This window comes from Hevea brasiliensis, chromosome 11, assembly GCF_030052815.1.
Source record: "Hevea brasiliensis isolate MT/VB/25A 57/8 chromosome 11, ASM3005281v1, whole genome shotgun sequence".
NCBI classification, from domain to species: Eukaryota; Viridiplantae; Streptophyta; class Magnoliopsida; order Malpighiales; family Euphorbiaceae; genus Hevea; species Hevea brasiliensis.
The window spans coordinates 82,448,206-82,476,111 of NC_079503.1; the positions used below are offsets into that span (position 1 = coordinate 82,448,206).

A 27,906-nucleotide genomic window follows, 5' to 3' on the forward strand; every position below is an offset into this window, starting at 1 on the left:
TCCAATACCACAAAATCCACTGGTATGAAAAATTTCCCAACTTTCAGAGGAACATTCTCAACTACCCCAATTGGAAATTTAATAGACCTATCTGCTAACTGTAGTGATATGGTAGTAGGCTTCATTTCTCCAATCTTCACTTTCTCATAGATAGACAATGGTATCAGACTAACACTGGCTCCAAGATCACACAAAGCCTTATCTATACTAATATCCCCAATGTGACATGGTATGGAGAAACTTCCAGGATCCTTCAGTTTGGGTGGAAGCTTATTTTGCAAAATAGCACTGCTTTCTTCCGTGAGAGCTACAGTCTCAAATTCCTCCAATTTCTTCTTGTTAGATAAAATCTCCTTCAAAAATTTGGCATATGAAGGCATTTGTGCTAAGGCATCAGTGAAAGGAATAGTCACATGCAAAGACTTCAATACCTCCAAAAACTTCCCAAATTGTTTATCCAATTTTGCTTTCTGAAACCTTTGTGGGAATGGTAAAGGTGGCATGTAGGCTTTAGGTGCAACGTATTTGGGCTCTTCTTCTTTGCTCTCCCCCTCCTTACTTCCTTTTTCTTCCACTGAATTTTCTTTCTCAGCTTCAATTCTAACTTCAGCTTCGGTTTGTTCATCTCCTTCTCTGCTTTTCTTTTCTTCAACTTTCTCTTCAATCTTTTTATCTCCATCCTTCAATATTTTTCCACTTCTCAATGTAATAGCCTTGCAATGCTCCCTTGAATTTTCTGGTTGGCTAGGAAGCTTCCCAAATGCTTTATTACTTGAAGAGCTAGCTTGTTGAGCTATCTGATTCTCTAACATCTTGTTGTGTGTTGCCATTTGATCCACTTTAGATGCTAATTGAGAAATCATTTCTTGTTGACTTTGATGGCTCACAAGTAGAGTTTCAATCATAGATTCCAATCTAGCTGTCTTGTCTAGTTGTGCTTGTTGTGGTAGAGGTGGAGCAGGTGCATTTTGAGGTTTAGAAATTCCAGGAGGGGGGCCTCTATTCTGCTGAAAATTCTGATTTTGTTGATATCCAGAAGGTTGCTGAAAATTCTGATTTTGCCCTTGTCTACCTCCCCAAGAGAAATTGGGGTGGTTTCTCCATGCTGGATCATAAGTTGCAGAAAATGAGTTACCACCTGGTCTTTGATTGTAGTTCCCCACATAATCCACTTGCTCACTTGAAAAATCTTGATTAAGTGCAGAAAAATCTGCTGCACAATTGACATTTGCAACTCCAACTTCTACTGAATTACTAGAAACTCCGGCTGAAGAATCTACTTTCATGCTCAGCTTGTCCATCTTCCTTGTCCTAGCATCAAACTTAGCATTAATCATATTCATGGCATCAAGCTCAAACATACCAGCTGGTTTCTTGATCTCATTCCTCTCACAACTCCATTGGTAGTTGTTATAAGCAATTTTATCAAGAGCGGAAAAAGCTTCATCTTCAGATTTCTCCATAAGGTCACCTCCAGAAGATGCATCAATCGTACTTCTAATAGCTGGTGAAACTCCATTGTAAAAGTGTTGAACAAGCATCCACTTAGGAATCCCATGATGTGGACATCTCCTTTGCAAATCCTTGTACCTTTCCCATGCTTCATACAAGCTCTCATCATCTCTAGGTTTGAAAGAAGTCAGCTCATTTCTTAGCTTAGCTGTCTTGCTTGGTGGAAAATATTGAGCTAAAAATGCTTGAGAAAGTTCATCCCATGTTGTGATAGAACCCGGTGGCAAAGAATGTAACCACTCTCTAGCTCGGTCCTTCAGAGAAAAAGGAAATAATCTGAGTCGAATTGCATCATCAGAAACTCCATTTATCTTCAACATATCACTGATCTCAAGAAAGTGTGCCAGATGCACATGTGGACTTTCACTTGGATTTCCTCCAAATTGTGCTTGTTGTACCATTTGACAGAGTGCAGGCTTCAATTCAAAATTATTAGCTTCTACTCTTGGTCTTGTAATACTTGGCATGAAATCTCCAATGTTAGGATAGGCATGATCTTTCACAGAGCGGTTGTTATTGTTGTTGTTGGCCATTTTTTCTTGTAATTCCTCTTGCTCTTGTGCTCTTTCTTGTTGTTGTTGAGCTTTAATTTCAGCTTTTCTCCTCTTAGATTCTGCTCTTAAAGCTTTTGCTGTCTTCTCTATTTCTGGGTCAAAGAATAAATTGATTTCTTCACTTTTTGTCCTTCTCATAAAATAAAGCACCTGAAAAACAAAAATAAACAAATTCTCAAAGTAAAATGGTAAAAAGAAAATAAAATAAAATAAAGTGCCCAAATTAACCAAACAAACAATTGTTCAATATCAAACAAAAATCAAATCCCCGGCAACGGCGCCAAAAACTTGATGTGACTAATTCCGCAAGTATACGGGTTGTCTCAAGTAATAAAGTGATGAATCAAGTATCGTTCCCATGAGGATTTGCTGTTTGATTACTAAACTATGAATGAAGCGATTATTTGGGCTAATGATTAATGAATAAATGGTAAATGTAAATGAGCAAGGTAAATTGATTAATCTAATTGAAATGGGTAAAGAGCAAACAAATAAATTCTAATTCTAGTTCGCAATTAAACTAAAATTAACAATGGGTAATTTAAACGAAAGTCTAATTATGGTAAAAGTGATTCCAGAGTTGGGGGTTTATGCATAAATTAATTGGGATTTGTCTTGGGCATTCCAATTTTTAGGGAAAAATAGAGTTTGAAGGAAATTGATTCTAAATCCCTTTGATATCTTTTTCAAGCAAATCAAAGTGTATTCTAAAATAACCAAACCTACTTTCGTATGTATTTGATTACTTTAAAACCCATTAAGTTTTGTAACCAATAATTAATTCCTCTTAAAGTCCTAGTTTATTTCTAAATCTAGGTGATTTTAAGTTCCAATCCATGATTACCCATCAATGACTTTCACCTTTCGGTCCTTCAATCAAAGATTAACATAATACCCAATGGGTACCAACATTAGGCAAGAAAATTAAGCACACAAGGAAGGAATCAAAACTCATATTCATATAAAATAAGGAAATACCCAGTCCAAATCCACAAATTAATCTAAGACATATTTCCCAACTCTGAAATCTAAAGAAATTATTCACTCATGATGGTATTTACAAGAAATATAGATGGAAGAATAAAGAAAAACATGATAAAAGGACTGAAATAGGAAAACCCAGGTGGAAGAACCAAGGTCTCTGGTTTCTGGAGCTCCAAACTCGTGCAGCAGCTCCTCTTCCAAGAGAGAATGGCGCCTCCTCTCTCTCTTTCTATTAAATTTTTTTTTTCTTTTTGTTTTTCCTCTCCTTCCTCTTATGGCAAAAATAAGGAAATGATGAATTTATATGGTCCCTAAAAGTTGCCCTAAAAGTAAATAAAAGACAAGGAGTGGATAGGAAATGAGGTGTAAAATTATCCAAGTCAGCAGCACTATTCACGTTCTGGGCATTCTGCTTAGGGTTCTGCTTAACCCTAAGCAGCTTCTTAGCAAATTTTAGCCTCTGGTCGCACTGTCTGCTTAAGGTTGCGGACCTTCAAGAAATCTCGCACTTAGAGTAAAATGGACTTTTCTGCTCATGCTTGACTTGTGCTGCACCTTAAGCATTGCCACTTTACCCTAAGCATGACCTTAAGCAAATTTCGGCTAGTTTGCTCTTTCAAGGCTCGATTTCTTCAACTTTCCTCCATGCTTAAAGAACTTCAAATCTCTTCAAATTATTTCCTATTGCACTCATTGATCTTCGATTTGCCACAAAATCCTATCAAAAACAACAAAATTACAAAAATCAAATATAAAGTATCTAAAATTAACAAATAAGATAAAATAAAGCTAAAAACATAAAATATACTAAAATATAAGGGCAAAATGGATGCAAAACTACCCTAAAATGCCTATATGAATTGAGTATAACATCTTCCAGTATTTGGATTGTCCTTTTGGACTGCCTGTCTGTCTTAGGGTGGAAAGTGAAGTGCGTACCGCAACTTTCTCCAAAACCGAGAAGTGAACTGGGGCCCTCTGTTAGATATTATGGAAGCAGGAACTCCATGCAATCTGACTATTTCTCTAATATAGAGCTGGGCGTACTGTGGCACAAAATATGTAATCTTCACAGACAAGAAATGAGCTGATTTAGTTAGGCGGTCTACAATTACCCATATCGAATCATATCCTCGCGTAGTACGAGGCAACCCAGTTACAAAATCCATAGTAATTATTTCCCACTTCCATTCTGGGATAGAGAGCCCTTGCAGCTTCCTTGACGGCCTTTGGTGTTCAAACTTCACCTTCTAACAAGTCAAGCACTTGGACATGAAGTCTGCTATGTCTCTCTTCATGCCATTCCACCAATAGCTATCTTTCACATCATGGTACATCTTGGTGGAGCCTGGGTGAACATTGTATAGTGTATAGTGTGCCTCTCGCATGATTTCATTTCTGAGATTGTCCACGTCGAGCACACATATCCTGGAACCTTGCATAAGGGCGCCATCATTGGCAAATCCAAACTCACCACCTTCACCCTGCTGTACTCTTTCTATGATCTTCATCAATTGCTGGTCTCTGTTCTGGGAAACTCTAACTTTGTCTCGCAGGTCTGGTCTCACTGAAAAATGAGCTAACAATACCTCCTCATCTAAAAGATCTAAGATTAGACCTTGATCCATTAACTCATGTACTTTCTGAATCAACGGTCTCTTCTCCACTGATATGTGCGCCAAGCTGCCAGAAGATTTTCTGCTCAAAGCATCTGCTATTACATTGGCCTTCCCAGAGTGGTACAAGATGGTACAATCATACTCCTTCAGAAGCTCCATCCATCTCCTCTGTCTCAAGTTTAAATCCCTCTGTTGGAAAATGTACTTCAAATTCTTATGGTCGGTGTATATCTCGCAAACTTCACCATATAGGTAGTGTCTCCAGATCTTTAGTGTAAAGACTATAGCCGCCATTTCCAAATCATGGGTGGGGTAGTTCTACTCATGCCTCTTTAGCTGACTTGAAGCATAAGACACTACTTTTCTATTCTGCATCAAAACACACCCTAAGCCAACTCTAGAGGCATCACAGTACACGGTATATCCTTCACCACTCATCGGTAGTGTCAACACAGGGGCGGTGGTTAGACATTCCTTAAGCTTCTGGAAACTCTCCTCACAGTCATCTGTCCAAATGAATGGAACATTCTTCCGAGTTAACTTAGTTAGGGGAGCTGCTATCCTGGAAAAATCCTGCACAAAATGCCTATAGTAGCCAGCTAGGCCCAGAAAACTTCGCACCTCAGTGACTGTTGTAGGCCTAAGCTAATCGATTCTGACCTCAATTTTCTTGGGATCCACTTGAATGCCTTCACTAGAAACCACGTGTCCCAAGAATGAGATGCTTTCTAGCCAAAATTCATATTTTGAAAATTTGGCATATAGCTGGTGCTCCCTCAAAGTCTGCAACACCATCCTCAAGTGCCACACGTGTTCTTCCTCGGTCCGAGAGTATACCAAAATGTCATCTATGAATACGATGATAAAACGGTCTAGGAATGGCCTGAACACCCTGTTCATCAGGTCCATGAAGGCTGCCGGTGCATTAGTGAGTCCAAAAAACATCACCAAGAACTCATAATTACCATATCTTGTCCTGAATGCTGTTTTGGATACATCCTCATTCCTGATTCTCAACTGATGATAGCCTGATCACATTTCTATTTTGGAAAAGAATCTAGCTCCTTGGAGCTGATCAAACAGATTATCGATCCGAGAAAGTGGATACTTGTTCTTCACAGTCACCTTGTTTAGCTATCTATAGTCAAAAAACAACCTCAAGGACCCATCTTTCTTTCTCATGAATAGAACAGGAGCGCCCCAGGGTGAAGTGCTCAGACGTATGAAACCCTTGTCCAAAAGCTCCTGCAGTTGCTCCTTTAGCTCTTTCAATTCTGCTGGTGCCATCTTATAAGGTGGCCTTGATATGGGGTTTGTACTCGGCACAACATCAATGCAAAACTCTATTTTCCTTCCTGGTGGCAACCCTGGAAGCTCCTTAGGGAAGACATCCATGAATTATCTGACAACAGGAACATTTTTCATGTTGACACCTTCTACAGATGTATCTCTCACCAATGCTAAATACCCTTGACATCCACGCCTCAACATTTTTCTAGCACTAATTGCTGACACCAAATTATATGGAGCCACGCTCCTGTCACCATCAAAGCTAAACTTTTCCACACCAGGTACGTGGAAATACACTTTTTTGTTCCTGCAGTCTAATGTGGCATAATGGGTTGCCAACCAATCCATTCACAAGATTACATCAAAATCCATTACTGGTAGAGGAACCAAGTCTGCTGGGAAGATCTTTCCATCCACTACTACTGGGCTACCTAGAAAACCCATATCTACATCTATGTTGTCACTAAGCAGGGTAGCTACAGACAAAGGGCATTCTAAAGTTGTAGGGTTCCTACCCAATCTCATGGCAAACACTGGGGAGACAAAGGAGTGCGTAGCACCCGGATCTATCAAAACACGAGCCTCATAGGAACAGACTAGAACCTGCCACAACTGCATTGGAAGCCTGAGCATCCTGGTGGGTCAGGGTGAAAACCCGAGCTTGACCCTTACCCTGCATTGCAGAACCCTGATATTGACTTCTACCTCCTGATCTGCCTCCAAATCCACGTGCCCCTTGTCCTCAGCCACAGTTGTGCGATTGCCATGTTGGAAGCACCAGGATAAAACTGACGAGGAACATTTGCAACAGAACCTTGTGAACCCATCTCTGGATCGCTGAACACGGGGCATTCCCTAGCAAAGTGACCTGGTTGGCCACACCTAAAACATACTCCTGAACCCATCAGACAAGGTCCTGAATATCCTCTTCCACACTGTGCGCAAGGTGCCAAGGAGGATCCTGAATCAGACCCAGAACTGCTGTATCCCGAACTGTGACCACTACTAGATCCATACCCTGGTCTGAATCCTCGAGATTTGTGTCTAAAACCACTCCTCTTATTCCTGCTTCTTCCTCTGTAATTAGTTTGGCTACCACTATCCGTAGTACCCATATGGGGAACACCTGAAGAACCCTCTGCTCTATTTTTCTTTGCCCTTCCGCTGTCATCCACGGCATAGCTAATCTCAATCTGTCTGGCTCGATCAACTACCCCATCAAAAGACTGATCAGACATCATGGCCAGGTTTGCATACCTCCTGTCAAGCCCCTTTAGGAACCTCTTCACTTTCATAGTTTTTGTAGCTACTATTGTAGGGGCATATCTGCTCAATTCCAGAAATTCTGTAGCATACTCATCTACAGAACTACCATTTTGCCTTAAGGCCTCAAAGGCCCACTGCTTTTGATCTCTGAAACTTTCTGGAACAAACCGGTTGATAAACAGTTCCACAAACTGGGTCCATGACAAACCTTCCATCCGAGGTAATATGTAGTCATTCATCCATTGTCTAGGCATAAGGCCCATGACATGCTGCATACACTCTATAAGTCTCCTATCAGTCAACTGTAACTCCATCCCTGCCTGTCTGCAAGAATCCAAAAATCGATAAGCATTATCTGACACATCATAAGTACCAGGCACCAATTTCTTGAAATTAATTATCTGTTTGTAAGGTTCTCCTCTTGGTGCGGTGGACTGCTGTTGTTAGGGAAGGTGGACCATATACTGTGCCATCATATCAATGGTTCTCTGCAAACCAGCTAGAGTAGCTGCCATTGGGTCCATGGGACCCTGTGCCATAAAAGACTGTTCCTGAACTGGTGGTGGCTGCTCCTCTACTTGAGCAGCTCTAGGCCTCCTACCCTGCCTCCTCAGGGCTGGCGCCTCATCCTGTACCGACACCTCATCAGGCACATCTGGTTCTGGTGCAGTGGCAACTCTCCTGCTTCTACGCATTTTCCTGAAATTCAGCAGCATTAGCCCACAAAATTTCAAAATGACATATTACACACAATTATGTAAGGCAGGAACTAGAAGCAAAGATGACAATGCAAGACAAATGTGGACCCTATTTTTAGCATGTGACTCCTATTAGACTCTTTCCAACACTTTAGACAATTTTTCCCTATGAATCTGGAGCCTAAGCTCTGATACCATATTTGTCACAACCCAACCTATGGGCCGGACCGGCACTAGGACCTGGGCCAGCCTAAAGCTACCGAGGCCCGTAGTAAGCCTAACTATTCCTCAACCCAACTCTAAGGCCCATTTGGGCCCAATTTCAAGAATTCAACCAGACAGAGTCTGGCCATAAAATGGACCTTTCAACAGGGAGTTTTTGACTCACCCGACCTGTAAACACAATATATAATCAATTGGGGAGCTCAGCTCACCCTCCACATACTCATAACAACATAAAAATAAATGGGAGCTCAGCTCCCTCATCCAGTCCAACAAACCTGTATATAATTAGTTTATAGGTCCAACATGACAATTTATATTACAGACCCAAGTCAAATAAATATTTCTAACACATGCGAAAATTCTAGAAGTTAACAGAATTACACAAACATGAATAGACGACCTACGAGGGAGAAAAGCAGATTAACCACAACAATAATCCTCATGTAGCCTGGAAAAATATTGAACAGGAGTAAGCATTCGACTCAGAGAGTAAAATATCAATTTTAACCATAATCTCTATAACTATCTAAAGCTAATGCACCTTGTAGAGTGAAATGCAACATCGGCAATATTTTCACATCATAACAGTAAAGAGGTAATTTGGAGCACTCACACACCCGATAATGTCAAACAATACATATATGAGAGCTGATCCCCTATACAGCTCTCTTAATCCAAACTGTGCCAGCGAAGAACTCAAGCTCAGACTTCCACTTAATAAACCAAATCGGGGTCCCAGCGAAGAACTCAAGCCATATCTACCCCGAAGGACCGGGTCCCAGTGAAGATCTCAAGCCGTGTCTACCCGTCCTATCCATAGCCAACACCACACCACATGCACGCCAACTCACGCACACTGCTCCAAATTACCACAACAACATTCATGGCACTTTAACATTTATGAATGCAACATAAAATATGCCTAGAGTTTAACTACATAGATATTTACATATAAGTGATGCATAAGCATGCTTGAACATATAATAATATCGAAATTACAATTAAAATTAATATTTTACTCACAGACTCAACCGAAATCACTGTGGCAGCTAGGTGGAGGAGGAAGGCTGTCCCGGCTCACCTGACAATTTTATTATAATTATTTAGTACATTTGACTCAATACAAGCTAAGAAAAGACCAAAGATGTCCTAAGTCGTGCCGAAAATCCGACAAAGTCTCCCCTATACCTAGGACCTACCCAACCTGCAAAAGGGCTTAAAACGCACTTCTATATTCACAAATCATACACTCACAACTCAATCACATCACACAGCCCCTCCTAGGCCCATCCAAACAGTCATCAATCACAATATGTAAAATTACAGTTTAGTCCTTATAATTGATCCTTTTTGCAAAAACTACCTAAATAAGCTCTAAAAATTTCAAAATTTTGCTCCGTGGTCCTTAGCAATATTACTAAGCTAATGCAAAAAGAATCATAATTTTCTGAGCTACCACGAATATTTTATGGATTTTTAATCCCATTCAAGCACTGAAAATTAAGAAAAAGTAAGATTCGGGTTTACATATGCCGATTCTGACCTCGGAAATGCGCTCGGGACGTTTGACAATGGTGGGGTAGCCAAAATCTCGATCCAATTCTAAGACTTTTTCGATAGCCGGTCTGTCTGGCCGGAAATTCACAGACCTGGACAACTGTTGAATTTCTGCGAATCAAAGGTACCTACACGAATCTCACAACACGGGGGTTAGTATATAATTTTTATGAAATTTTCTAAGCTGATTTTAATCCTCAGAAGAACACTAAGAAGTTTCATGGGACCCACCGAAAAATAGTGTCAGAAAATTTTGAAATTTATATTGCCGCGAAGCTCTCGATGAGTGGAGTGCTCTGGTACTCTCGGTTTTCTCGTGGGGTTCACGATTTGTGAGAAATCTAGCCCAAAAATCGAAATGGGCTAAAATTTTCCGAACAAAAATTGGACAAACCGCTCGACGGATTTTGGTGTTCTTGGTGTCTATGGAAAGCTCTCGAGGTGTAGATAGTATTTGACACAAGACCCGACCCAATCGGTGGCCGGATTGGCTGGATTTCTACCGGGAAGGTGAGGCATCGCGTGCGCACAGGGGAGGAGTTCGCGCGCGTTTTCCAGGCTCTTGGGATGTCGATAGGCCGTGGGGAGGCGATAGGGTGGTGCGCCGGCGAGGTGGGGAAGGCTGGGTGGCGGTGGCGCGGCCTGGGGGTGAGGGAGGAGAGAGAAAACGGGAGAGAGAAGAAGAGAAGAAAACGCGCGTGGGAAGGAAAAAGAAGAAAAAGAAGGAGTTGGATCGATTCGGCCGATTCGATTCAGGGTACCCGAAATTAAATTTTTACTCTGCCTTGGGACCAAAAATGAGGCCCAAAAATTTCAAAAAAATTCTAGAAAACTAAGAAAAATTCATAGACTCCAAATATATTTTTAGTTTTGCCACGTGGTCTTTAAATAAATTTTAAAAATCATCAAAGTTTTATATTTTCTGGAAATCAAACCCAATTTCGAAAATCAGAAAAATTTCAAATAATTTCCTAAAATTTAAATAAAATAAAATATTAATATTGCTCACAAAATAATAAATTTAAAATTTTGGGGTGTTACAAAACATATAAATTCAGATTCAGTTTCTATATAGTAAAATTTCTATTTTTATCTAATAATATATTTTTTAAAATACTATATTTTTTAAAATACACTGACAAATTTATTAATTTTACTAAAATAGAAAGATTAAATAGTTATGTTTTTGAAAATATAGAGATTAACTAATTAGGTTTTTTAAAATAAAAGGATAAATAGTTGTTTGAATAGCATAAATAATAAAAAATTTGATAGAATGACTAAATAATTTAATGAAAGTAAAATACAGAGATAAAATAGTATATTTTTTAAAATACAAAGATTAAATAATTAATTTCATTAAAATAAAAAATTAAATAATAAGTTTTCCGATGCTCATTAATGGTTTAATTAGTTGTTGAACATCTATCTCATAATGTAAATTAAATGAAAATATTTTAAGTTATGTGTAACACCTTAGGCAAATCACACATCGAGAAAACACGGGAGAGATGCTGGGTTTATAAGTTGGTGGTTCGTAACCCCTAGTGACGCGTTTTAAAAACCGTGAGGGCTTCGGCCCAGAGGGGACAATATCACTAGTGGGCCGGGCCATTACATTTGTGGTATCAGAGCCGCTCCGCGTGCAATCTTGAAATATTGTGGGGCAAACCTTAGCGAGGACGCTGAGTCCCATAAGGGGGGTGGATTGTAACACCCTAGGCAAATCCCACATCGACAAAACACGGGAGAGATGCTGGGTTTATAAGTTGGTGGTTCGTAACCCCTAGAACGCGTTTTAAAAACCGTGAGGGCTTTGGCCCAGAGTGGACAATATCATTAGTGGGCCGGGCCATTACATTTGTGGTATCAGAGCAAATAATAATAACTGATAGTGCAATTCTAATAGTGTATTTCAATAGTTTCAGAGAGTCAATAAAATCAAATCAATCTCAAATCAATTCAGTAACACATCGGTAAATTTTATAGTCAAATATCAATTAATATAAATACATTAAAGGCCTGTTCCCGGAATCCTAATAGGTCTAATGTAGAGATAGTTAACAAAATCAATTATTTAATCAAAATCAAAATAAAATTCAATAATAAAATAAAACTCTAGAAAATCACATATAAAATAATTGTTAAAATATTAATTTAAAATTTCATTTAATAACAAACTTAATGCTAAGAAATTTTAAAAGGGATTAAAACAGTGCCATGTACTATAATTACCACTCACCTAGAACCTCCAAGACAATAGTTATTTCAATGGAAGAGAGACAATTTCAACTGATTGATTGAATATTCAAATCTCCTACACACCCAAAATATTAAAGAAAAATATCAAATAATAATAAAATATAATAACTTATATATATATATATATATATATATATATATATATATATATATATATATATATATATATATATATATATATATATATATATGGATGAACAGTGAAGCACCGACGAACAGGGACACTTCCAATATATATATATATATATATATGGATAAATAGTGAAGCACCAACGAACAACAGGGACACGCACCGAAGACAACAGAGACGCGCACCAATATATATATAATCTAAATTTAAAGATATTGTCTCACAGTAATTATGATCAACCCAATTCAATACTAATGATCAAAGAAAAAATAAATTTCTAGGGTAGTTGTAACAAATTAATGAAAGAAAATAAAATCAAATTCACCTATTATTGAATAAAGAATGAGAATTTTTACCTTGAAAACAGAATCGAATGTGATGAATAGAGAAGCAAAAATTTATGGATTCTCTGTTGGGAGTATTTGATAGAAAAAGGAGGTGACAAACAGGTTTTGAGAGCAAAGTTTAGCAGAAAAGATGATTAGGGTATATATATATTTCAAGAGTTCTATTAGGTGTAGAATGGGATAAGAGTTATTATTGAAACCGTGAGGGGGGTGGATTGTAACACCCTAGGCAAATCCCACATCGGCAAAACACGGGAGAGATGTTGGATTTATAAGTTGGTGGTTCGTAACTCCTAGTGACACGTTTTAAAACTGTGAGGGCTTCGGCCCAGAGCGGACAATATCACTAGTGGGCCGGGCCATTACATTTGTGGTATCAGAGCCGCTCCGCGTGCAACCTTGAACGATGGTGGGGCAAACCTCAGCGAGGACACTGAGTCCCATAAGGGGGGTGGATTGTAACACCGTAGGCAAATCCCACATCGACAAAACACGAGAGAGATGCTGGGTTTATAAGTTGGTGGTTTGTAACCCCTAGTGACGCATTTTAAAAACCGTGAGGGCTTTGTCCCAGAGTGGACAATATCACTAGTGGGCCGGGCCATTACAAAGTTGGTATCAGAGCTCGGTTGAGGTCTAGTAAACTTGCGGAGTATAGGATCCTTAACGTCTTTTCAGTTTATCGTTACTTCAGATATCTGCGTCCTTCATACTTTTTCACTTGTCTTAATTTGGCTCACATTTTCAAATTTAATGCTTGTTTATTAAAATGAATAGGTGCCTGGGTCTATTAGACGTAAGAGGAGAACTAAGGCCAAGGGTCTTAATGGTGCAACCCTTGATCCAACAGGGGAGGTACCACCTCAAACTATTAATCAGACATCTGAACAGACGCCTATGGCTAAGACTGGGGCACAACCATTCCAATTAGCTACTGCAGCTCAAGCACCTAGGGCTGGTCAAGTTACTATGGCAGATCTGGCAGCGGGATTACATGCAGTGATTCGTGCTATTAATACTATAGCTGAGTACCTTACAACTCAACCACAACAACCAGTGGTTGGCTCTACTTCAGCACCAGTTCAGGATAGGGCTCGATTCCTTGACTCTACAGACTTTCTCAAGCTAAAACCAAAAGAGTTCACTGGAGAGGATGCATTAGCTGATCCCTTAGATTTTCTAGATGACATGGAGAGATGTTATGACACTATGGGTTGCAGTAGTGCTAGGATGGTGATGTTGGCAGAAAATCAGCTTAAGGCAGTTACTCGTGAGTGTTATATCTCTAAGAAGAATGGGCGACCCGAAGGTTCTATCCTCTGGCCTAAGTTTCACTCTCTCTTCTTAGAGCGATTTCTCCCTCCTAGTGTTCAAGAGGCTAAGGCTTTGGAGTTTGAAACCTTGAAGCAAGGTAAAATGACAGTTATAGAGTATGAGATGAAGTTTACCAAATTATCCCATTTTGGTAAACAATTGATTCCAAATGAGGAGAAGAAGGCTCGCAAGTTTGAAAGGGGCTTATGCGACAGGCTAATTGATCATGTAGCTCCTTTACGACTACCTAAATATGAGGAGGTGGTTGATCGGGCTAGACAGATGGAGATGTATGATGATGAACGTTGGGCTCGTGAGCAGCGCAAGCGATTTAAGAAAGATAGTCAAGGTAATCAATTTAACAAAGGACAGAGTCATCAGGGTTCTTATCAGGATAATAAGCAGGGTTCTCAGTCTATAGTTGGCAATAGGGCACATCAATCTGGAGTGGGTCAGGGACGTGAGCAGAGGACACATGCAGGGAATGCTCGGTATAACCAGATTAGCACTGAGCCTATTACCACTCTTTGTCAACATTGTGGTAAGCCACATAAGGGCACTTGTCCTTGGGTCACTGGAGCATGCTTTGGTTGTGGACAGCTGGGACACCGTAGACAGGACTGTCCTACTAGTGAGACAACTCAGGGTGCTGGTCAAGCGACACATTCTGCTCCCTCTCAGGTTTAACCAGTTTCACAGTATAGTGGTAGAAGTCAAGGTTTTGGTGGTCGTGGACAGGGTGGTAGAGGTTCTGGTGGTAGAGGATTTGCTCAAACTCAGGGACAGACATCTGGTGGTAGAGGTCAAGCTAGAGTTTTTGCTTTGACTCAGCAGGATGCTCAGGCATCTAATGCAGTAGTGACAAGTATACTTCCTATTTGCTCATTTGATGCTAGAGTACTGTTTGATCCTAGTTCCGGTCACTTCTTTGTTTCTCCATACTTTTCCATGAGATTTAGTACACCACCTACTTTGTTAGAGTATCCTTTATCTGCATCAACACCTATGGGGGATCCAATAGACACTGATATGGTGTATAGGGGATGTATAGTTCACATTGGAGATAGGGAATTAGCTGCAGATCTTGTTTCTTTGGATATGTTTGAGTTTGATGTGATTTTAGGCATGGATTGATTAGCCACTTATCACGTTTCATTGGATTGTCATAATAAAGTTGTACTCTTTAAAATTCCTGGGGAGGCAAAATTTCAATTTCAGGGAGATCGCAGTATAGCCTATAATAATCTTATCTCCGTAGTGAGTGCTAGACTATTATTACGAAAGAGGTGTAAAGGGTATCTAGCTTATGTTAGAGATGTTCAGGTAGAAGGTGCAGGTTTGGAGAATGTTGCAGTGGTCAAGGAGTTTCCTGATGTGTTTCCAGAAGATTTATCAAGTTTACCCACGGAGAGAGAGGTAGAGTTTGGTATAGACTTAGTTCCTGGAACTGAGCTCATATCTATGCCACCTTATCGTATGGCACCCGCAGAACTTAAGGAGTTGAAGGAACAACTACAGGATCTACTAGATAAGGGGTTTATTTGCCCTAGTGTTTCTCCATGGGGTGCTCCTATGTTATTTGTACGGAAGAAGGATGGATCTTTGAGAATGTGCATCGATTATAGGCAATTGAATAAGGTAACTGTGCGTAATAAGTATCCTCTTCCACGCATAGATGACCTGTTTGACCAACTTCAAGATGCAAAGTATTTTTCCAAGATTGATCTTCGATCTGGGTATCATCAATTGAGGGTCAAGAAAGAAGACATACTCAAGACGGCCTTTAGGACTAGATATGGACACTATGAATTTCTTGGAATGTCTTTTGGTCTTACCAATGCTCCGGCCGCTTTTATGGATCTCATGAACAGAGTTTTCAAGCCTTTCTTAGATTAATTTGTTATAGTGTTCATCGATGACATTCTAGTGTACTCAAAGAGTAAGGAGGAGCATGAGCAGCATTTGAGGATTGTCCTTCAGACCTTACGAGAACACAAGTTATATGCCAAGTTCTCAAAATGTGAGTTCTAGTTAGATTGTGTGGCTTTCCTAGGCCATACAGTATCGAAGGATGGGGTGTACGTTGATAAGAAGAAAGTTGAGGCAGTGCTTCATTGGCCTAGACCCACAACTTTGTCAGAGATTCGTAGTTTCCTGGGTTTAGCAGGGTATTATAGACTGTTTGTTCAACACTTCTCTCATATTGCAGCACCTTTAACTAAGTTGACACAGAAGAATGTGAAATTTCAGTGGTCTGAGGCTTGTGAAAAAAGTTTTCAGGAGCTTAAGACTCGTTTAACTACAGCACCAGTGTTAGCCCTTCCATCTAGATCAGGGGGTTATGTAGTATATTGTGATGCTTCTAGGATTGGTTTAGGATGTGTTTTGATGCAACATGGAGGGGTTATTGCATATGCTTCTCGTCAGTTGAAAAGGCACGAGCAGAATTATCTAACTCATGATTTGGAAATGGCTGCAGTAATTTTTGCTTTGAAAATTTGGAGGCACTATCTGTATGGTGAGACTTGTGAAATCTTCACTGACCACAAAAGTCTCAAATACATTTTTGACCAACGTGATCTTAATCTTAGGCAAAGGAGATGGGTAGAATTGCTGAAGGATTATGATTGCACCATACAGTATCACCCTGGAAAGGCTAATGTGGTGGCTGATGCTCTAAGCAGGAAGTCTTCTGGTAGTTTAGCCCATATATATATCTTCGAGTTAGGCCTCTGATTGGTGAATTACATGGGTTGCTAGATCAGGGAATAGAGTTTGAATTCATAGCTGGATCATTCTTAGCACATTTTCGAGTTAGGCCTATATTGATTGATCGAATTAAGGCTGCTCAAAAGAGGGATTCTCAGCTGTGTGAGATTATAGATAATATTCATCAAGACCAAGCTCAAGGATTCATGTTGAATAATGATGGAGTTCTTCGTTATGGCACTAGACTTTGTGTCCCCAATGTTGATGAGTTGAGAAGAGAAATCATGGAGGAGGCACACCATTCTGCTTACACAGTACACCCAGGTTCAACTAAGATGTACCGTGATTTAAGGGAGCATTATTGGTGGGGTGGCATGAAGAGGGATGTTGCAGACTTTATTGCTAAATGTTTGACTTGTCAGCAGGTTAAGGCAAAACATCAGAGACCATCTGGGTTACTTCAGCCATTGCCTATTCCCGAGTGGAAGTGGGAGCACATTGCCATGGACTTTGTTGTGGGTTTACCTAGTACACGAGGTGGTTACAATGCAATCTGGGTGATAGTGGACAGATTGACAAAATCTGCTCATTTCCTTCCTGTGAAGACTACATATGACTTTGCTAAACTTGCACAGTTGTATATAAACAAGATTGTTAGTCTTCATGGAGTTCCAGTTTCCATTGTCTTTGATCGTGGTACTCAGTTTACTTCTTGATTTTGGAAGAAATTCCAAGAAGCTTTAGGAACATGAGTAGACTTTAGTACTGCTTTTCACCCTCAGACGGATGGACAGTCAAAAAGGACCATACGGACATTAGAGGACATGCTTCGTGCATGCGTTATGGATTTTGGTGGCTGTTGGGATCATCATTTTCCTTTAGTGGAGTTTGCTTATAATAACAGTTATCAGGCAAGTATAGAGATGGCTCCATATGAGGCATTATATGGTCGAAAGTGTAGGTCACCGGTTTGTTGGGATGAAGTTGGAGAAAGAAGGCTTACTGGACCAGAGTTGATCCAATTAACTTCAGAGAAGGTTCGACTAATTCTTGATCGACTTTTGACTGCTCAAAATCAACAGAGAAGTTATGCCGACCCTAAGCGTAAAGATGTAGAATTTATGATTGGTGATCATGTATTTCTGAGAGTTTCCCCTATGAAAGGAATCATGAGGTTTGGGAAGAAAGGGAAGCTTAGCCCTCGTTTTGTTGGTCCATTTGAAATTTTGGAGGGAATTGGAGCAGTTGCTTACCGTTTAGCCCTTCCACCTAGTTTTGCACATGTACATCCAGTTTTCCATATTTCTATGCTTAGGAAGTATGTACCAGATCCATCTCATGTTTTACAACCTCAAACCATGCAATTTAGGGATGATATGTCATATGAGGAGTAACTAGTAAAGATTTTAGATCGACAAATTAGGAAACTCCGGTATAAGGAAGTGGCTTTGATCAAAGTCTTTTGGCATAATCACTCAAGTAGTGAGGCCACATGGGAGGCAGAATCTGAAATACGAGCCAAATATCCTCACTTATTTGATTCTTCAGGTTAGAATTTTGTCTGTTCAAATTCAGGGACCGAATTTTTTTTTAAGGGGGGAAGTATGTGGAAACTCATATACATTTATTATTTATTATTATTTTATTTTAATTAGCTAATAATAATTTAATATATTTATAAAAAAATATATATATTTTATTGGATGGTCTGCTTATTTATTTCTAGATATATATATATTATTTTTGAAATTAAATATATATCTGCAATCTGAACAACCTAGTTCAATAATAACTCTTATCCCATTCTACACCTAATAGAACTATTGAAATATATATATACCCTAATCATCTTTTCTGCTAAACTTTGCTCTCAAAACCTGTTTGTCACCTCCTTTTTCTATCAAATACTCTCAACAGAGAATCCCTAAATTTTTACTTCTCTATTCATCACATTCGATTTTGTTTTCAAGGTAAAAATTCTCATTCTTTATTCAATAATGGGTGAATTTGATTTTATTTTCTTTCATTAATTTGTTACAACTACCCTAGAAATTTTTTTTTTCTTTGATCATTAGTATTGAATTGGGTTGATCATAATTACTGTGAGACAATATCTTTAAATTTAGATTATATATATATATATATATATATATAATGAACAGTGACAGGACGCTTCAATTGCTGCCGAAGACGAACAGGGAAGTTATTATATTTTATTATTATTTGATATTTTTCTTTAATATTTTGGATGTGTAGGAGATTTGAATATTCAATCAGTCAGTTAAAATTGTCTCTCTTCCATTGAAATAACTATTGTCTTGGAGGTTCCAGGTGAGTGGTAATTATAGTACATGGCACCGTTTTAGTCCCTTTTAAAATTTCTTAGCATTAAGTTTGTTATTAAATGAAATTTTAAATTAATATTTTAACAATTATTTTATATGTGATTTTCTAGAGTTTTATTTTATTATTGAATTTGTTTTGATTTTGATTAAATAATTGATTTTGTCAACTATCTCTGCATTAGACCCATTAGGATTCCGGGAACAGGCCTTTAATGTATTTATATTGATTGATATTTGACTATAAAATTTATCGATGTGTTACTGAATTGATTTGAGATTGATTTGATTTTATTGACTCTCTGAAACTATTGAAATACACTATTGGAATTGCACTATCAGTTATTATTTGCTATCTGAAATTTTTTATTGATTTTGATTGATTTGTACAAATTGATTTTCTATTTGGAATTGGTACCTGTGTCCAGTATCTGTTTCTGTTATCTGGCCCCGCCGTGTGGACTATCACAGTATTAGGTTGCATTATCGAGTCATGCATCATTGCAGTTTATGGTTTGCATTAGTATCATATGCATTGATATCTGTGAAGGAGGAGGAAGGTATCTGATATCTGGTAGCGCGCTAACCATCTGGTCTTTGGTGATGTGGGGTATCATTATCCTGGTGCACTGTACCATAAAATTTTTATTGAATGAATTTCTTTTATATATATATTTTATGAAGTTATTTTATTAATGATTTTGACAGCATGAGCATGATTTTATTGAATAGAAAATTTATTGTGAAATTAATCAAGCATTTGCCTGTTCCTATTCCGTTGTGTGTTATAATTATCATTCACTGAGCATCTAGCTCAAACCACGTTTTCTCTGTCTGTTATCTGTTTCATATCAGTAGAATTCTGCAGCTGATCCAAATATTCAGTCCATTTTCTGGAGAGGGACAACTTTGATTTGTTCTTATGGTATGCCCAAATTCATGTTTTCCCGGGCTAATAATTAGTTTAGTTTATTGAACAGTTTAAGTTTTTATTTGAAATCTGTAGAGACTCCGCAGTTTACTTATAAGATATTTATGATGTTTATTCAGTATTTTGTTTATTTGGATTTTGTCTATTTTTTTGGGATTAGTAAGTGACAATATATTTATTCAATATACTCTGATAAGGCTTGCATGATTTAAGAATATTTAAATTATGCGCTGGTCACGATTCAGAATTTGGGTCGTGACATTATGACATCTTCATCTATATTTTTAGAGTCTATTTAGTGGGTGCTTACTATGAATTTCAAATGATGTAGACCGTCAACAAAATGAAAATAATTGTGGAAAACAATTTAAACACTCGTAATTGCTTGATTAGTTGATGCATACATTTTGCATAATTATTTAGGTTAAATTTCATAGCCATTTTATTTGATTATTAGTCACTTTTAGCTAATTTCATTAGTTATTTAGTTAGTTTTTCATAATTGTCAATTTTGGATTAATTTGTAATTTTTACTTTGTTTTGCAGGAAAAATGGTGTTTTTGAAGGACTGAAAAGAAATTTTGCCATTGAGGAGTGACTTCTACAGCCAAAGATGTCAAAAACAAGTTTTCAAATGGAAATATGCATTGACAAAATTGCGCATAACTTGCCGCATAAGCTATGCAAATCCGCATGAGGAGAAGAAACACTGTTCCAACACCTGCTGAATTGTGCATAAGGAGAGTGCATAGCTTATGCAGATTCACGCCTCCCTTATGCAATCTCACGGAAATGTGCATAACCTATGCGCCAAGTCATGCAGTTTTGCATAAGTGAACGAGCTTGAAAGCGCATAAGGGACTGCATAACTTATGCAGTCCACTTATGCAGTCCCACAAATTTTTCATTAATGAGCTGGCAGAAGATTCCCTCAGAAAATTCCTCCTAAAACACACCATTTTAGGGCTCAATGTCAGAAAAATGCTATAAATAGTCCCATTTCCCATTTTAGAAGGAGGGGGAAGCAAGTAGAGGAAGAAAAGGGATAGGGGAGGCAGCAGCTGAAGAGTCACAATCATCTCCCACTCCATTTCCAACTAGATTTGGAGATTTCTTTCTTTTCTTACATTTTTCCTACATTTCTAGTGTTTAGTTTCTTGTTTCTTAGCTTAGATTAAAGCTTTATTTCCTTATAAACTCAGAATTTCTTGTAAACATTATGGATAGTGAGTAGTTTTACTTTGATTCTGGAGTAAGGGATGTAATATTTAGTTATTTTTGTGGATTTGAACTGGGTTAGTCCCAATTTAATGAATTTATGAGGTTTAATCCATTTCTTGTGTGCTTATTCACATGCTTAATGAAGGGCCCCATTAAGTTATGTTCTTAATCCTTGGTTGAAGCACCGAAAGGAGAAAACCAAGTGATAGTTAATCAAGAAATTGAACTTAATTAACTTAGATCTAGAAATAGACTAAGGGTTAAGAGGGTTTTAATAGATTGATTAAAGAACCTAATGGGTCTTGGTTAATTTTAACTCCACGAAAGTAGGATTAAGTTAATTAAGGCACTCTTTGTCTCACTCGAAAGAGTTTTCAAAGGATTTTATGATTAATCTCCTTTAAACCCATAAATTTCATGGATTGGGCTAGCTAGTGAAAATCCCAAAATGACTTAAATATGAACCCTTAACTTCAGAATCGTCTTTCATCAATTATTGCTTGGAATTTTACTTTTGAGTGTTTAGTTTAATCTCATTTTATTAATTTTCATTATTATCAATTTCTTTATTTTGTGAATTATTAAATTAGTCATTGTTTGAATTTAGTTTTGCATTTTCATACCTTATGCTTCAATTTCCTAAATTTCTTTTATTAATTTGATTAAAATACAATTTTAACATATTTTATTTTACATCAAAAATTCAATCATTAACACAACTCCTCGTGGGAACGATATCTTTTTCTATACTACTTGAACGACCCGTGCACTTGCGGTTGGGACACATCAAGTTTTTGGTGCCGTTGCCGGGGAGTTGTTTGTTTAATATTGAATTCTTGATTATTTTAGTTGTTTATAGTTTTATCTTTGTTATCTTTTCATTTTGTGTTTGTTTGTTTTTTTTTTTAGGTACTCTTAATCTTTTATGAGAAGAGCTAGAAGCACAAGTGATACATCCATATTATTTAATACTGAAATTGAGAAGTTTTGTAGAGCCAACAAGAAAGAAACTAGAAGAAGAAAAGAAGCATTGAGAGCAGCTGAAACTGAACAAGAAATGGCTGAAGAAAGAGTTGGAATTGGTGGTGGTAATGCTGAAAATGATCGAAACAATGAAAATGCAGCTCATGGTGAAGAAGTTGTAAATGCTAATGTGCCTAAGGGAAGTATGATGGATCACGCATTTCCTCATTTTGATGATTTAAGAGAGAGTATAGCAAGACCAAGAATTGATGCAAATAGTTATAAGATGGATTTTGGAGTACTACAAATGATTCAGAATTCTCAATTCGGAGGTCATCCTTCAGAAAATCCTCATACTCATCTTAAGAAGTTTGTTATGATCTGTGACATGCAAAAGCAACCAGGAGTGTCTGATGATGCAGCAAGGCTAAAATTGTTTCCATTCTCTTTGAAAGATAGAGCATTGGATTGGCTTGACTCTTTACCTCACAACTCAATTACAAATTGGGAGCAGCTCACTGATGCATTTCTTGCCCAATACTTTCCACCTGGAAAAACTCAAGAGTTGAGGAATCAAATGATTGCTTTTAGACCAAGAGAAGATGAGACTCTTTATGAGTCATGGATGAGATGGAAGGAGTTGGAGAGACAATGTCCACATCATGCCATTCCTAAATGGATGATAAACCAGAATTTTTACACAAATGTCACTCCTGCTATCAGAGGAATCATTGATGCTCAAACTGGAGGGGAATTCATCATTAAGCATGAAGATGAAGCTTATGAGTTGTTAGAGAAAATAGCAAAGAATACTCATCTTTGGAGTAGTCCAAGAGGACCAGCTCCAACTCAAAAGAGGCAAGCTGCTGGAATGTATGAGCTTGATCCATTCAACATGATCAATGCCAAATTTGATGCACTCACTAATGTCCTTGCTAAGAAAATGGAGGATTTAAGTATGCTAGTCAGTTCATCATCATGCTCTGGGAATTCTCAACAAGTTACTTATGCAGAAGGAACAATGAGCTATGGAGTAGATTATCCTTCATATGCTTGGAGGAATCATCCAAATTTTTCATGGGGGAATCAGCAAACTCAATCTTTAACTCAGAACTTTCCACCACAACAACAAGGGCATCAATACCAACAACCTTTGCAACCACCACCTAGTTTTCAGCAAAAGAATGCAAATTTTGCACCTCTACCAAAACAGCACGAACAAAGTTCCACCACAGAGGCTTTATTACAACAAATTCTTGCTAATCAAACTAAGCGTGATGAAGAGATGAGAGAGATGAAAGCAAGGCTGGAACAGATGCAAACACACAATAGGATGCTGGAAAATCAGATTGCACAACAAGCACGCTCATCAAGTACCAAATCTATGGTGAAACTTCCTAGTCAAACAGAAAATCCAAGGGAGCAATGTCATGCCATCACACTGAGGAGTGGTAAAATAGTGCATACTGAGAAGAGTGAAAAAGTTGAAAAGAGAGAAAATGAGAAAGATGTTGAGAGAGATGAAAAACAAAAGAGTGAAAAAGGGAGTGCAAGAAAAGGTAAAGAGGAGGTTGGAGAGAAAGAAGAGAAATATATACCTCCAGAGCCTTACAAGCCACAGCTTCCCTTTCCACAGAGATTTCAAAAAGCCAAGATTGATAAGCAATTTGGGAAGTTCTTAGAGGTTTTAAAGAAGCTATATATAGATGTGCCTTTTATTGATGCTCTTTCCCAGATGCCTTCTTATGCTAAGTTTTTGAAAGAAATTCTCTCAAACAAAAGAAGACTTGAAGATTATGAGATCAGAGCCTTAACTGAGGAATGCAGTGCTATCCTCCAAAGGAAACTTCCTCCAAAGCTCAAGGATCCAGGGAGTTTTTCAATTCCATGCCACATTGGGGAATCATGTTCTATAAAAGCTTTATGTGATTTAGGGGCTAGTGTAAGCCTTATGCCCCTCTCCATCTATGAGAAGCTCAACATGGGAGATCTTAAGCCGACCCACATTTCTCTTCAGTTAGCTGACAGATCAATTAAGTATCCTGAAGGGATTTTGGAGAATGTGCCTCTGAAGGTTGGGAAATTCTACATACCTGTTGACTTTGTCATCTTGGACATGGAAGAGGATTCTAATATCCCAATCATTTTGGGGAGGCCTTTCTTAGCTACAGCTGGTGCTTTGATTGACGTGAAAGGTGAAAAGCTTACTCTCAGAGTCGGAGAGGATCACTTAGTCTTCAACATTGGCAATGATAAGAAGAAGCAACATGAAGATGTAGACTCTTGTTTGAGAATTGATATAGTTGATGAGTTAGTAAAAGAGCACTTTAGAAAGAGCTATCCGAAGGCTTCTCTTAAAAGTAGTCTTATCCATAAAGGGAGTATCAATGATGAAAATCCAAAAGAGGCTGCATTTGCACAACATTGAATAGTAATCCACCTTGTCCTATGGCACCAATCTTTCAAGTTGAGCAAGTGGAGAAAAGTGAAGTAAAGCAACCATCTCTCAAAGAAAAAGATGCACCAAAAGTTGTCAAGAAAGAAATGGTCGGATTTTTAGACAAAGCAACAAGGATCTTCTCATGTGATGGAAAGAAAATGAAGTATAGATTCATTGAAGCACCTATTGGGAACAGAGGCAATAAATTCCAATTTTAGCCACCATGAAAAATGAAAAGAGTCCTAAGGACTATAAATTAGCGCTCTTGGGAGGCACCCCAAGTTCTTTTATTTTACTTTTGTTGATTTACTTTTATTTACATAGGTTTTGTTTTTATCTTAAATCTCCCCAAATTCAATTTTTGACATTGTTGAATCTTGTCCCTTGTAGATGTATTTCAATGGAGGAAGGCTGGTGAACTACTGGAGTGATTCTTAACCTGAAAATTTTGTCCTTAAACTCTCCCAAAATTGATTGATTTTTGCTGCATAACCTATGCAGGTCTGCTACCTGGTTTATGCAGAAAAAAAAAATGACATTCTGCAGCAAAGAGGGGGTCTGCAGCAGATAACTTATGTTCTTGGTGAGGTTGGGTGTGTAATTTTTAAGTATTTGTGCTTATCATGTTTATGTGGTGGTAAGGTGGTCATTTTTGTAGTTTTGAGCTTAATTGGATTGTGAGATTCAAGGTGGATATGCTGCATTTTCTTGGCATAACTTGGGGAGTCATTTCTCATTTGTGGAAAAATGCAACTTTATGCAGATTTTATTAAGTTTTAATGTGTTTAATGTTGATTTGCAGGATTTGAGTCAAAATGGCATGGTTCACAAAGGTCTTTTATGCAGGATCCATTTCTACAAGCTTGTGTGATGAAATTTTGATGGACTTTATATATATTGATGTGTTTTTGGTGAAAATTTCTCATGGTTTATGCTTCATAGAATTATATTTCTTCATTCTGGGGTATTTTTCACACTTGCAAATCATTTTTAATTATTCTCTCCATCTTGTTGAATTGTGCATAAGTAACTGCATAGCTTATGCAATCCTGCATAACCACAATTCTTGCCATTTTTCATCTCTATTGCAAAGTGCATAAGAAGAGTGCATAGCTTATGCAATTCTGCATAGCCTCATTTTGTCAAAATTCATATCTGTCAAACCTTGCATAAGTGAGTGCATGACTTATGCACAACTGCATGACTTCAAATCCTGCATTTTCTCTCTCTGCCGAAGTCTGCATAAGGAGGGTGCATGACTTATGCACTTCCGCATAACCAGAAACTCCGAAATCCAAAACCTGTCGAGAGGTGCATAAGCAAAGTGCATGACTTATGCACAACTGCATAACCACCAACCCCAAATTCCAAAACCTGCCGAGAGGTGCATAAGCAGAGTGCATAGCTTATGCACAACTGCATGACCACATTTTCCAAACACCAAAATCTGCCAAGACCTGCATAAGGAGAGTGCATAGCTTATGCACAACTGCATGACCACATTTTCCAAAAACCAAAACATGCCGACAGGTGCATAAGCAGAGTGCATAGCTTATGCACTTCCGCATGACCACTCTCCCTGAAAGTCAAAACTTGCCGAACAGTGCATAAGGACAGTGCATGACTTATGCACTTTTGCATGAGCTATTTCTCTGAAGTCCAAAGCAAGCCAGAACTTGCATAAGTTAGTGCATAAGCTATGCACTCCTGCATAATCAGTTTTTCACACCTTTTTATCACCCACCGAAACATGCATAAGAGAGTGCATAAGTTATGCACACTCATTTTTCACTTATGCAGCCTTAACACATGCCCTATTCAAATAAAAAATTTGTTTTCGGCACCATTTTTCCCACCTCCAACTCTCGATATTCCTGTTCACTCCTTTTTCCCCCCACATCCATTTATTCCGGCATTACCTCTCCTCTTCTTCTCCACTCCTATTTTCGCCGCATTTGCCCTAACTTTTCTCTGCATCTTTCACTTTGTGCATATTTGTCCATACTCTGTATATATTACATGCTTCTACTGGTGGTTGCACATTTTCCCTTGCTCATCATCATGCAGCAGCTTTTGAATATACTGCATAGGCTATGAATACCCTTATGCAAATATTTTGCATAGCCTGTGCAGTCCTTATTGCCACTCATGCAGAACCGCACAGCTTATGCACCTTCCTTATGCACCTGTTCTGGACAGCACTTTACTCTGCATAACCTGTGCAGCTTCTTATGCATCCCCATTATATCTTGAATTCTCATCTGCTCCATACCAGGTAACTCTTTCTTTTTGCTCTTAAATCTCACAATTCCTGGTAATTCCTGTTTACTTTGCGTTTTGATAATGCACTACTTGAGACATTGAGGACAATGTCTAATTTTGAGTTTGGGGGTGCACATTTTGATTTTTGCTTCATTTTCACATTTTGAGTATAGGAGCATCTCATCCCATTCCATTTACATATATTGTAAATATTTTACATATACATCCTTACATACATATACATAACACATTTATACACACATTATACATCACTTAGAAATTGTACACATTGCACACAAATAGACAAATAGATTCACTCCATTTAGTTAATGCATTGCTCATTTTTAGGAATCATGCATAATGCATTAAAATCATCATGCATTAAAATCTTTTGCCAAATCCCTTGAGTATTGAAAAGCTACCTATGAGAGTAATTTGACTTACCTTTAGTTGAGCTTGTGGATTGAAAGTCTCCTAAAAGGTGCAAGGTTTTGAAGTGTCTATCCCTTGCCTATATCTTCTTAGCCAAAAAGCCACCCAACTAGTCCTTTAGATATTGGAGTGTTTAGAGGGAGTTATTGGATATAAGGTAGTCAAATGATGTCTCACCAATCCTAGAACAAATTTTCTAAACCTTTCAAGGCGAAATACCAGCTTGTACTTGAAAAGAGAGATGATTAGGCATTCTTTGATTTAAACCTTCTCATTTTAAACCTTTGGCCCTTTTCCTAATTAAAATTGACCCTTGCAAACCCCTTTGAGCCTTTTTACCCCTAATTTTTCTTGAAATCCTTATTGTTACCTAGCCAATGAACCAAACACTCCAACCTTTTTCATGAGAATAATTATTTATAACATTAGGTACATAAAAAAAAACAAAAAAAAAGAAAAAATATATAATAAAAAGGAGAAGAAGTGCTTGTCATCTTGTAAAAGTGCTAGTATATGTGCTTTTCACCATTGTCATTCAAAATGAAAGAAATCCACCCAAAATATTAAAAGAAATGAGTTTGGGGGTGGCAATTTTAGGGACAATCATCAAAAGAAAATGCAAGATACAAGTCTAAAGAATCAAAATGTCCCTCCATTTTTATGTGTTTTGTAAACTATGCTAGCACTTGACAATCCTCATTGTGTATTTCTCTCTCCCATATAAATATAAAAAAAAAGAAAAAATATAATAAAATAAGAAGTGTACCTTATGTTTCAAAATTGAAAATATTCTCATGCTTTGAATCCTTTTTACCCATCTTTCTTCTTAGCCTCATTTTGAACCCCAT

The 27,906-nt window shown here is 38.0% G+C and overlaps 2 non-coding genes across 2 annotated transcripts; one reads left to right on the plus strand and one right to left on the minus strand.

Moving 5' to 3' along the window:
• The first annotated feature begins 1,551 nt into the window (after positions 1 to 1,551).
• Positions 1,552 to 1,658, plus strand: LOC131171042 (small nucleolar RNA R71). Its single transcript, XR_009141797.1, has one exon. It is a non-coding gene; the product is annotated as a small nucleolar RNA R71 (small nucleolar RNA).
• Positions 1,659 to 22,485: 20,827 nt separating this feature from the next.
• Positions 22,486 to 22,593, minus strand: LOC131170905 (small nucleolar RNA R71). Its single transcript, XR_009141669.1, has one exon. It is a non-coding gene; the product is annotated as a small nucleolar RNA R71 (small nucleolar RNA).
• Between the last annotated feature and the right edge of the window lie 5,313 nt (positions 22,594 to 27,906).